At 42.8% G+C, this 13,114-nt stretch overlaps 1 protein-coding gene across 6 annotated transcripts in view; it reads left to right on the top strand.

Annotated features, from left to right (window-relative positions):
* The window catches only part of CACNA2D3 (calcium voltage-gated channel auxiliary subunit alpha2delta 3), an 878,040-nt gene that overhangs the window by 467,254 nt on the left and 397,672 nt on the right, over positions 1-13,114 (top strand). The gene's annotated exons all lie outside the window — the stretch shown is intronic.

Here is a 13,114-nt window from a genome sequence, read left to right as displayed (position 1 = left end):
ATCACACATCACAGAGAGCTTTACAAATAATATGTTTTGCTTTAAGTGGAGAAAATGATAAAAACCAGTACATTCATCAACTCAGGGGTCTACAGTTGAGCTTGCAAGACCACCTGTGTCAACCACCTATATCCCATTTCCAAAAGTGCTGGAATTTGGGACTCTTATGGACAAAGGACCATAGGAAACTGCCTTATACAGAGTCAGACCTTTGGTCCTTCTATGTCAGTATTAGGGATGTGCATGAACCTGTTGGAAGGCTGGTTTACGGGCCCTTTTATGGGCCTCTGAACAGGTTCGAACACTGCTGGGTTCGAAGGTTTGATGCCAGGGGGATGTCTGCCTTTAAGGGTGCTCTTACCTCCCAGTCGCCGTGTTTCCCCTGCTGGTCCTTGGTTTCCTAAAAGTCTGTTGAGGCGGCAGCGTACCTCCCTGCAACCTGTTGCCCCCTTTACTGGAAGTAACCGGAAGTACTAGATGCACCTGTGCATGTCAGACTCACATGCACACATCAGATACATGCCTACAACATGTATGATGTGCGTGCCCACATGCCCAACATACACAGGCACGTCAAATACTTCCAGTTGCTTCTGGTAAAGGGGGCAATGGGGCGGCAGGAAGGTAAGAGCACCCTTAAAGGCAGGCACCCTTAAAGGCTTCCAGGAAGGGAACTTGGGGACATTTTTGAAAGGTGCCTCCGCCTCCTCCTCCTCCTCCTCCTCCTCCTCCTCCTTTGCTACTGAGTTCTTCCAAAGGGGGCACTCAGGGCAATGCCAGAAAGAAGATCCCACTCTCTGCCCTGAGTCAGGGGAGGTGTGGGGTTGATGGCAAGCACAACTCTTGACTTGCTACCAAAGCCAGCCAAAATTTGTGGGGCCCTGCATTATATTCATCATTGTTGAGTATAAATATTCTTTCAGTCAGTATCATGAACATGTGTCAGTTAGTGATGTCAAAATATATAATAGGCTTGTATCCCTTTAGATGTTCAAGGCGTAGTATAATCAACTAGCCGACCCCGCACAGAGCATCTGTGCACTCTTTGGGGCCGGCGGTTACCTCCCCCCCACCTTCTGCTCCAGTCTCCACTTCCTAACCACAGCCGGCCTGTGCAGGGCCCAGCCACCTCTCCTCCCCACTGCCACTTCTGCCCCCCTTCTTTCCCCCCTCCTGGGCCTTGCCTCCTGGGCCTTGCCTCCGGGCTGGACCTGCTGCTGCCTCTGGCCTCTGCGGCTCATCCACTGCCACCATGGCAACCAATCCTCCTGGGTGCGTGTCAGCCAATCAGGCACCTCTGCCACCCAGCCAATCAGCTGGGCGCTGGGACGCACATTCCAGGGCACTCCCAGGAGAATTAAATATATAGATTTGTTTAAAATTATGTATTTGTAAGGTTCGTTGCTTATAGTAAACGTACTGAAATTCTTAAGATAAGTAAAATGGAGCCAAGGTTGTTTTATCCATTATTTAATGAGAAAACACCTGGGTTTTCTAGTTCAGAGTGTTTTAAATACAAGTGTATTTTAAGAGGCATGAGGGAATCATAAGGTAAAACGAGCAATCAATAAAACACTACTAATGAACTAAATTTTTCCACCAAAGTATCAGGCTAGATTTACCAAAATAAAGTGATTCAACGAAATGCCAATGTTTTTGAGCTACTTCTTGGTGCTCCAGAGTGACTTATTAAATGGATTGTTGAGTGGCAAAAGAAACTGGCCCTTATTCCCATATTACTATTTAATCAAGTGCTAACAGCACTTTAGTCTCTACATGACCCAAAAGTTTCAAAAGGAGTTGTGCTGGTACAAACTGTTCCAGATCTCAGAGGAATAGTGGGTTATTAAAGTCATAGCTGAGGTTACAGAATTGCAAGAGTCATGTGGCCTTATGCTTTTAATTTGTTAAATTTTCCTGCCACTATTTACAGAAGGTTGGATTTCATTACTTGCAGTTACATGCAGTTGTCTCAAACTGAGTGTCTCCCTCCGGCAGAGAGAGAGAGAGAGAGAGAGAGAGAGAGAGAGAGAGAGAGAGAGAGAGAGAGAGAGAGAGAGTTATTAGAGGAGAGGGTATTTTTAAGCTTCTTTTCTCTAGCAACATTGATGAGAAGAAGGTGGAGGTCCCATTGTGGCTTTAAAAGGAAGACTAACCCACTGAGTAACAGTTGTATTTGAAATGATATAATTACTCTAAAATTATTGCTGATTCAGGCTACTTTTTCTTGCCACGTGATTCTGACCCAAACAACATCTCCCTTGAGTTATATGTGTCAAGAGAGTGATGTTTATAACTGTTTATCATAGGGATCATCAGTATCAGGTTAAGTCCTCATACACCCCACACGATCATTCTGATAGTTGCTGTCTGTAAGATGTCTTTCTATCCTTCCAGTTTATATATCCTTGGTGTTAGCTTTGCCTGCAGATTTCCAGGTAAGATCTTGGCAAGCTCAACCAGCAATTTTGCTATTTTTTCACTAATTATTTGATTATGCATATTATAGTAATGGGTCCATGCTATATATTTAAAGGAGTGTTCATGTGATCAGGTTTCTTTGTTTTATAAAAATTGATTAATTAGGAGTAAACGTGGCTCCTTAACTCTCTTTTCATAGTCACTAACATGTCACACAAACTTTTCACACACAGGCCAGAGCAAACATGGTGGAAATCTGGACTCCTGATCAACGGTTGAGAATATTGGTTTGGAGCTGAAAGTAAATGTCAGCCTAGTTTGAAAATAAACCCAGTTTTGAGGAACACAATAATGAAATGCTCAGATATTCTTAAAACAGATCAAGGAGTTCAGAAAATTCACATGGCAATCCTATTGGCATGAGACTGCATTACTTCAGAATGCAAGGGATCAAATGTTCCCTCACGTTAAAAACAAAAAATCCGTACACACATATATTCTGAAGTTGTACAACCTTGTTGCTTTTTCTGAATGTATAGATCAGTTATTTGCTCCCTCATCTTCATTGTTTTAGATGTAGCGAAGGGCTAAACAACACATGCATGCAAGCATGAGATATAGGTAGATGCTTCCACCCAGAAGTGCCTCCATTGTTTGTCAACAACAGCATGGCTGAGATGTTTTGAGTGTAGATTCTCTGGTAGCATACGAGAGTGAATTCATGGTTTGTCATTGAAAATCTCATATGCTGCCATAGAATCTACACTCAGAACACCTCAGATACGACAGAACCCAGCACCCCATGGGTTAGCAACCCATGGGGGTGGTTGGCACCCTATGTGCACTACACCACCACTCACTCTGGGCCACCCCAGTGCCCCACAAGTGGAATTATGGGACTGCTGAAACCTCCATTATTTCCTGTGGGGAAAAATCTTAAAGACACATACACTTCAACAAATCACAAATAATCCGCCCTTTGCCCAATTCCTTTGGAATCTGGGTAGTGGCAGCCTGGCAGACACCCATTGGGGCACTACCACCCAACCCACACTTCTGCCCCTGAATCCATGACCAGGATGGTATGCAGTAGCCATAGCAGGCTGGGTTCAGGCTGGCAACAAGGCAGGCATAGGCAATGGCATAGTATCATAGCAACTTGAGGCATGCAATGCTGCAAACTATCTCTCTCTCTCTCTCTCTCTCTCTCTCTCTCTCTCTCTCTCTCTCTCTCTCTCTCAAAGAGGCAGAATGGCGAATGAGTACTAACCTGTTGAATGAATTGAAAACCCCTCCTTGAACTCTCCCCTACCCTTGCCCCTTCTTCAACTCTTCCCCTGGCCAATGTGGGGTCAGTAAAGAGTGGCAAGAGGCAAAAGAGCCAATGGGGAACAAGGAGGGAATATTCAGCAGATCAGCCCATGCTTTAGGTCACCAATCAGAAGGCTGGAAGGGCAGGAAATTCAAAGAGATGTCAAAGACAAAATGGAGACTGACTCAGAGATCGCCACAAAATGGAGGTCCGAAACAACAAAACATTTTGTAGCTGTAACAGAGACATTTTGTTTTGTATACAAAACTTTTGGATCTGGAAAATGGGTGTTTTTTTTTGTCTACAAAACACCCAAAATGGGCTGTTTGGGGTACAAAACGTTTTGTATCAGAAACGTTTTGCACATCCCTGGTTTTCTCATCAAATATTGCCCCTCTGCAGGGAGATCAGGAAAATGGTGAGAGCAAAAAAAGTTAACTTCTTAGCTGTTGTGTTCCCATCCCTAACCAATTTGGGTCTCTCTCTGTGGTGATCATTAATTTTTTAAAAGTGGGAAATCCAGTCATAGATATCTCATTATTTTGCTCAGTTTGTGACTAAAAGCATCAGCCACTTGGAACCAAATACGTATGTCCTTTTAAAAGTATAAACTCAGTCTTCACATATTTCCTCTTTTGTTTATCTCCTGAGAAACCCACAGGCTTAAAATTCTGTAAGAGCCAGCATGGTGTCAGGGCTAGAATGTCGGATTAGAACATGGGAATCCACATCCAAATCTCCACTCAGCCAGGAAATTCACGCGTGAGGATGAGGCAGTCACTTTCTCTCAGCCTTTACAGTTTTGTTGTGAGGATGAAAAAGGGAGGACCATTGTATGCCATTGTGATTTCATTGGAAGAAAGGTGGGATAACAATGTAATGAAACACCTAAATAAAACAAATGACTTCTACTTTATCAATGAAATGTTGGCACAGTAGAAGAAACCTGAATAAGAATGGTGTTTTTCCATTAATTGTGTTTGGTTTTTCAGCCAGGACTACAGAAAAGAGATGGAACTAAGATTTTAACTGTGGTGTTTAGTCCTATAAAAAAACAAATATAATTGTTGCTATATTCTACTTTGAAATACAAATAACATTTTTATTTTATTTGCAATGTTGCAAGGGAGTTAGTTACTTCAGAGTTTCTGCTCCTTTGTTTTGCTGTATGATTACTGCAGCAACAGTCTCATTATCACCCGGCTACCATAATACTAGGAATGAAGCCGTTTTGCCAATACAAGCCGCCAAACTGACATACTGGGAATATTGATCTATGAATTGTTTGACACACTGGAGTTATTATGTGATTGCTTGAATATGTGCCTAATACAGAATTCCATTACCAGACCATTGGTCAACATGGGGCCTGTTTTTATTGGCCTCTCTGTGAGTGGCAAGCATAGCTGACTTTTAGCCACAGTGCCATCTGCAGAGCTGGCTATAGGAATGCCATGCATAGAAAACAGTAGATATTAGCCTTGCGTTCCCTCACAATTACTTGGAAAAGATTGTGTTTCCTCTGATATGTGGAAGTTTATCAATATTGACATTTCCATGTGAGATCAGCATTCATACAATCAGTTCTGTGGTGTAGTTATGAGTGACTAAAACAGATAGTTGCCAATGCAGTGAGAGGATCAAATGACTCAGTCCTCACTATCTGACCTTTGGGGTGCATCAGAAAATGTGAAATGAAGCTACTCGCATGCTGATGTAATCAACCTGTGGTTTCACTCGCAAAAAGTTGTTCTGGTAAGGTGTTTGACTCTCAACAAGTTGTTCTGGTAAGAACTAATCTGCCTACTTTCCTTTCACTATAATCTTAATTGATAGTTACCATCCTCACAAGTTAGCCACTTTAACCGTAAACATTCACACGTCTTCCATCTTGAACTGGGATGGATGACATCACCACAAACTACACCATTGAGCTGTCCCTATGCGCCCCTACAGCTGTAACAAATTTGGTTCAAATTGCTTAGGTGCTTCACAAGTTAGCCCACTTACACCTCCTCAATCTTGAATTGTGGTGGATGACATCATCACAAACAATGCTGTTGAGCTGTCCCTATGTGCCCCTATAGCTCTAGCAAATTTGGTTCAAATCGGTTAGGCAGTTCACAAGTTAGCCCTCTTGTGCTTCAAACATTCATGTGTCTGAATCTTGAATTGGGTGGATGACATCATCACAAACTACACCGTTAAGGTGTCCTTACAATTGTATACATAGTCCCTAGACGTACACGTAGTCCCTACAGCTATGTGTCCTGTTGCAAATTTGATTCAAATAAGGTGGTTCACAAGTTAGCCCACTTGCAAATCTAACATTTAAGTGTCTGCCATCTTTTATGTGTCCGCCAATCAGGGTGGATGGCATCACACAAACTATGCCATTGAGGTGTCCCTATGTGTCCCTATAGCTGTAGGAACTGTATCAAATGGTCCACAAGTTAGCAAACTTGAGCCTCAAATGTTCACACATCCACTATCTTGAATTGGGGTGCATGACATCATTACAAACTATGCCATTGAGGCGTTCCTATGTATGTGGTTCAAATCACAAGTTAGCCTACTTGTGCCTACTTGTAGGCAGTTCACAAGTTAGCCTACTTGTGCCTCAAATGTTTATGTGTCTGCCATCTTGAATTGGGGTGGATGACATCATCACAAACTACACCGTTGAGGTGTCCCTACACCTGTACCCAATTTGATTTCTATGGCTCCAGGTATTGTGAAGTTTATGGCTGGGACACACACACACATACACACACACACACACACACACACACACACATCATATGATCTCATGAACTTACTTTCATTAGGAAAAGTAGGCTTAAAAACCAAACTGGTCAAGTGGATTCACTCAGGAGCTCATACCATTCCCTCTAAGCATTTCAGGAGTTTCTCCACTCATTTCATTGAACTTCCCCCTGCTGTCAAATGTAATAACCCTTATCTTATGTGTTTTTCTAGTTCCCCTCCATCCACTGCATTTAAGTGTGGAGTTGCTCCTCAAGTTTTACTTCTGACTGCATCCCTTGACTCACCCTTAGTTGCTAAAGTCCACTGGATCTGAGATATATTTTAGGAAATATTTCCACATTCTCCGTATAACAGTGGCAGACATTCTCTGCAGCATTATGTGGGCAGAGTAAGGTCTCTGCCCTCTCAGGAAGCTAAGATACTATCTGAGCTGAAGGCTTGCCATGCTACCCTTTGCATGGGGAGGGGCGAGGGAGAACAGGAAGCAATTGCTGCTTATCTCCCTTCCTTCTTGCAAAAGCCCCATTTGCTTTCTGTAATGTCTACTTGAGGTCTGTGTTGTGGCCACCTTTGCCAAGCTTGGTCCAGCTCTTCTCCACTAACGGGCAATCTGCCAGTCCTGCATGGGATCTACTCCCCCTCCCTTCTCCCAAGTCCTCCCTTATTTCTCCCTCCCGTTCTGTCTCTCCATTTCTATGTTAGCCAGAGTAACTACTGAAAACACACGCATGCAACACATAAGATAGCTGAGGAATGATTTGACTGCACTACAACTAGCAAATTGACTGCTTTGCTTGCTCCATTTGATTGGCATTCATGCCTATGTAACCTATTGCCTTAATAAAGCCCATTGAACTATAGATGTCTGTTGTGTCTCCTTTCTGCTTCTGAGTCCAGATCCTGCATGGCCACCACAAGGAGAACAGAGCCAGTGTTTGGCTAAGTGACCAAGCCTTGTTTCCACTGCTGCAGGGTATAAATTGGGGCTGTGCTCACAACAGCTGTGCAGCCTGCAAGTCTTCAGCTCAGCTGGTATCCCAGCTCCCTGCAAGGATAGAGCTCTTGCTCCACTTACATAATGCTGTGGCAAATGTCGGCTGCTGCATCTGTTTTATGCAGAATAACATTACACCTTCTGAAAAGGTGTGCCAGAAATCAAATCTCAGATATGTATTTTTGTTTATTTTGTAATTGGTTCAATCACAGTTATTCAATGCTTCTTTCTTGAATAGGCTGTTTAGGGAATATCAAAATGTCCTCTTTTTTTGGTAAATAATGATCAAGGTAAAGAGTGCTATCGAGTCGGTGTTGACTCCTGGAGACCACAGAGCCCTGTGGTTGTCCTTGGTAGAAAACAGGAGGGGTTTACCATAGCCATCTCCCACACAGTATGAGATGATGCCTTTCAGCATCTTCCTATATTGTTGCTGCCGGATATAGGACTCTCCCATAGTCTGGGAAACATACCAGTGGGGATTCGACCCAGCAACCTCTGGCTTGCTAGTCAAATCATTTCTCCACTGCGCCATTAAGTGGCTAAATAATGATTACTGTATTAAAATTATATACTTTGTTCAATAAGAAAAAGGCTTTCAATGCAGTTTGCAGAGCAAAAAGAATGAGATGATGGGTCCCTGTCCCAAAGGACCTCTTGGTTGAAAAAAAAACACAAGGGAGACTCCATCAACAGGCACTGTGGGGATGTTGTGCTGGGTTGAATAGGGCCACCTGCTTTCCCCTTGCTAAATAGAAGAGAGCCATGCTTTAAAAGGTGCCGCTTTGCCCACTTTGCAGGGATAAATGCACCACTGCCTGACCAAACTTCAGATATTGCATCTAGGCTACTCTTAAACAAATTAAAAGGTCAGGGAGCACAACTGCAGTAGCATGTGCTACTAGTCTGCTTTTTCTGTGACTACACAGTCACAAGCTTTTAAATAAATTAGGCGTACCATAGCCTCTTGATGGCAGTGTATTTCCTTCTTGAGTTCATAGGCCTTGCAGAACATTTATGTCTCATTACATCCAGTACAGCAGTTATGCCCTAATAAATCAGAGGAGCTTTGCAGAGACGATCTTGACAGTAATGAATCTTTCTGTTGGCGTTTCCACTTCACAGGCACAAATAATGAAGCAAAACTGCCCCATCTGGTCACTCAGTAAGAGTCAAATAGCAGTGGGGAGCTGTTTTCTCAAGCGTGACAAAGGTCATTGTGTGGAGCAGGAGTGAAGGATAGCAGGTTGAGCTGTGAGTGACAGTGCAGAATGAAGCCATTTATGGGCTTTTATCATAATTACATTTATTAGATCTGCTGCCAGGTCCCCCACCCCCATCACAAATAAGGATTATGTGGTACTGCATCGAAAGCTTGCCTTAGCTGGTTGGAGCAAAGAAATATCCTAGGTTGGCACCTTGCAGAAGCAAGTAAAACTAGTTCAAATGCTAAGGATTTGTGTACACACTGTCAAAGTAGTTTCTGTGTAGCAGAGTATGTCTGTGTAAACTCACTAGCAAGTACATTCATATCACACTTCAGTTTTGGGGAATAATACTGCAGTATTGCCGCAACAGTTGATTTTTTTTTGTTGTTGTTCAAATTTACTTACCATTGAAACATAATTAGTTACACTTTAGATGAGCATTTGGGAGATCTTGGTATCCGCCTCATCTGTGAGTATGTCTCATTTAACTCAGTGGTACAGATTTTGGCTGTAGTTCTATGTGCACTGATTGTATGTCTCACTGAACATTTTCTAGTGCAATACATAGAATGGTATTGTCAGACACTTCATACTCATGAACAAGTTCTCCCCCCACCAGGTTATCCTACCAGATACTTAATTCAAGGAAAGCCCCAGTACTAGCAAAGAGGACATCTAAAATATACATGAGTTATTCATGCTGGACAGCTCATTGAAAGTGTTGAATCAGTGCACAGCAGCTTTGAAAAAGGCAAATTTCATGCTAGGGATCATTAGGAAGGGGATTGAAAATAAAAATGCTAATATCATCATGCCCTTCTTTGCTGGTCAATGACTGGGGAATATACACACACACACACACACACACACTCATGCCCTTATACAAATCTATGGTGTGGCCGCATGTAGAGTGCTGTATATGGTGAAGGACATTGCAGAACTGGAGAAGCAAGGACACCCAAGATGATCAGAGGCCTGGATTGCCTTCCTTTGGAGACAAGACTGGGGTTTTTGAGTTTGGAAAAAAGGTGACTATGGGAAGACATGATAGAGGTTATAAAATAATGCATGGAATAGAGAGAAATTTATCTCTCACACAACACTAGAACCAGGGGTCATCCCATGAAACTGAAGTTTGTAAATGTAGGACCAACAAAAGCAAGTTCTTTTCACACAGTGCATAATTAATCTATGGAATTCTCTGCCATGGGATGTGGTGATGGTCACCAGCTTACTGTACATGGCTTTAAAAGGGGCTGAGACAAATTCATGGAAGACAGGTCTATCAATGGATGCTAGTTTGGTGGCTAAAGGCCACATCCAGCCTCAGAGGCAAGATGCAATACCATTTGCAGGGGAGCAACAGCAGGTGAGAGGGCATGCCCTCACCTCTTGCCTGTGGGCTAAGGATATGCATGGAACTGGTTCGGAGTCCCTTTATGGGCCTCTGAACCGGTTCGGACAAGTGGGGGCATACCTTTAAAGGTGCCCTTACTCTTCCCACCATGTTTCCCCCATCGGGACAGCAGTGTACCTCTCTGCCACCCCGGTGTACTTAGCTGGAAGTACCTGGAAGTACAACGGGTGTGCGAACAAGCACGATGGACACACACATGTGCTTGGCGCGTGCACGGCATTTACGTGTGTGCTGGGTACTTCTGGCCGAGGAGGACACCAGGGTGGCAGGGCGGTACACTGCTGTCCCGACGACCCCCTTCCCCTGCCGGTTCTGTGCACATCCCTACTGTGGGCTTCTCAAAGACATCTGGTGGGCCACTGTGGGGAAAAAGATGCTGGACTAGATAGGCTTTGGGCCTGATCCAGCAGGGTTGTTCTTATGTCCTTTTTGATTTTCAGTGCAAGGTCTCAGCCTTAAAACTTGCAAAACAATAATACATAAGAGGGTACTTTTGAATTTTTGCCAGTGCATTTTCTTCAGCACTGATGAATGGCTTATACATGCATATACATACAGTCCCCTATGTAAGGGGCTTTAGTTAAGGATATGCTTTGCATGCAGAAGGTTCTAATTTAAATCCCTGATATCTCCAGTTAAAGAATCTCAGATAGCAGGGCCAAAATATAAGCTTGAGGCCTTGGATTGCAACTGTCAGTCAAGGTAGACTAGTCAGTGTTGACCAGAGTAGTACTGACTACATTGGCTAATAAAATGAAGGCAGTTTCATGCATTCATTTAATCACCTATCATCTGATTATTCAACATTTTCAGTTAAATGTGTGAATCTGTGCTCCACTGAAAAGTATTACATTTGAGTTTATATCAGATGATATGAATGTTCTAGCTGGTGGTGATTAATCTGTGGTTATTTTTCAGGCATGCAAGTCATTACTCAGTAGTCGATTGATGAATATAAATGCATAAACTGGACCTGACTAACCACAACTAGCCCCTTCACATCTGGGATTGGTTGGGAGTAAATGCTTCTGGAATAATGTGTGACACTTCAGGTGTATTTGAACTTCAACTCCTCACATGTTAGAAACTAAGTAATGGCCATTCATACATATGATTTAATATCGGCCAATAAACAGTACCTGGGGTTGATATAAGTTCAATGTGTGGAAGCACAGCTAAGTTCTTGCTTACTGATATAGCTGCAATTAATGTTTAAGCAGAACAGCAGCTTGTGCCTTATGGCCAAACAGTATCTCTGTGCCATATTTTCTGTCCAGGACATATAATGGCCTTTTACACAACCATATGAGGATGCATTGCGGGGTCTAGAGAGCTCCTACCCTAGTAACAACAGATGATAAGAACCTCTGTTTGGATCAGCAAACTCAGGAGACACACAAGTAAGCCATAGCTGATGTTGCGAGCTAGAAGCATAGAGAGGCCTTGGAGGTCTTCCTGCCATGTTTTGTGCTGCCATTAGACTAGAAAGCCTTATTAAATCAACAGCTGTCCTCTGATTGGTCATGGAGGGGTAAGAGGCAGGCCCAGCCCTGCTGAAGTGGCTGCAAGTATAGGATCATAGAGTCAGTGTGCTTTGCAGATTGGCATGTTTATGAATCGCAGCCACCACCCTATCCAGGCCTGCTAGTTCTCATTAGCTGGAAGAAAAGGTAAATGGATCCACATGACCAGAAAAGCAAGGTAGGAGGGCTTTCCTCTTCTCCTACTTTGGTTAAGAGCTGGATACAAAAGTTGGGGTGCCCGGCTTTGAGCAACTTGGGTTGGAGGGATTTTTGTGAGTTCACACAAACCAGGGTACAAGGCCCTGGTTTTCTGTCCTTTCCTGATGTTGATAGTTGTGTGAACAGACCTATTATATCACATATGACATGAGATTTTCATGCCATTAATTTTCCTGCTGCTGCTTTACATACAGTACTTGACTGTCTTAGCGGTGGGGTGGGGGCAATGCATAATGTGGTGATTGGACATGGTGAGTACAGTAAAACTGCACATCATAAGCAAGCAGAAAGTGATCTAGAGTTGCACTTTTCAGCAGCAGTCCTGTGCCTTCTCTAATTTAGAATATTCAAGTTTTGGCAACCCTACTGTTTAATGGCAATGTATGGATACTAACATTTGTGGTAATTAGCCGTATCCTAATAATTTACATGTTCAGAGAGAAAAGGGTATAAACTTTCTGCTGGAAAATATTCGCACTATATGATTGACTTCAATTCTCAACTTTTAATATAGAATATTTATTTGTTTGTTTGACATATTTGTATACCGCCCAAAATGCAAATCTTTAGGCGGTTTACAACAAAACAATAAAAACAAATAAAAAGGTTAAAACATTCCAACAATTTAAAATGTTAGAAATATTAAAAATCATCAAACTATTTAAAAAGTATCTAATTAAAAGCCTGGGTGAACAAATGTTTCTTGACTGCCTTTTTAAAAGTAAGAGATGGGGAGGCCCTTATTTCAGAAGGGAGCACATTCCAAAACTTTGGGGCAGCAACGGAGAAGGCCTGCCCCCGAGTAGCCACCAGATGAGCCGGTGGCAATTGCAGACGAACCTCTCCTGATTATCTCAATGGGTGGTGTGGTTCATAATGAAGAAGACATTCTCTTAATTACCCAGGGCCCTGGGTATATAGACTAATCAAAATTTGCCAGAGTTACTTAAAGGACTTTAGAGATGCTTTAGTTACAGAATAATAAACCATTTGGGGTACCTGTATCATCCCATCATGCTCCATAAGCATGGAATGTTTTCTGGCAGATATGATGAGATGACTTTCTCACCTGTTCTTAAACACCTGCTTCTCTTGGATTCAGTTATATTAGCATGTGAACAGTATAAGAATATAAACTTCAAAGCCATTGAAGTCACTGTTACTGAGGTTTCTAGGTCAGGCTAGATCAACCTGTCTGCTGAACAGGTTGAAGAAGTCTAATGTTTAGTTCTCATTCTGGTGGTAAAGCTG

The sequence above is a fragment of the Hemicordylus capensis genome, chromosome 2 (genome assembly GCF_027244095.1).
Source record: "Hemicordylus capensis ecotype Gifberg chromosome 2, rHemCap1.1.pri, whole genome shotgun sequence".
In the NCBI taxonomy this organism is placed as follows: domain Eukaryota; kingdom Metazoa; phylum Chordata; class Lepidosauria; order Squamata; family Cordylidae; genus Hemicordylus; species Hemicordylus capensis.
The sequence above is the reverse complement of the archived record's forward strand: the minus strand, read 5'-3'. Positions and strand labels throughout refer to the sequence as shown.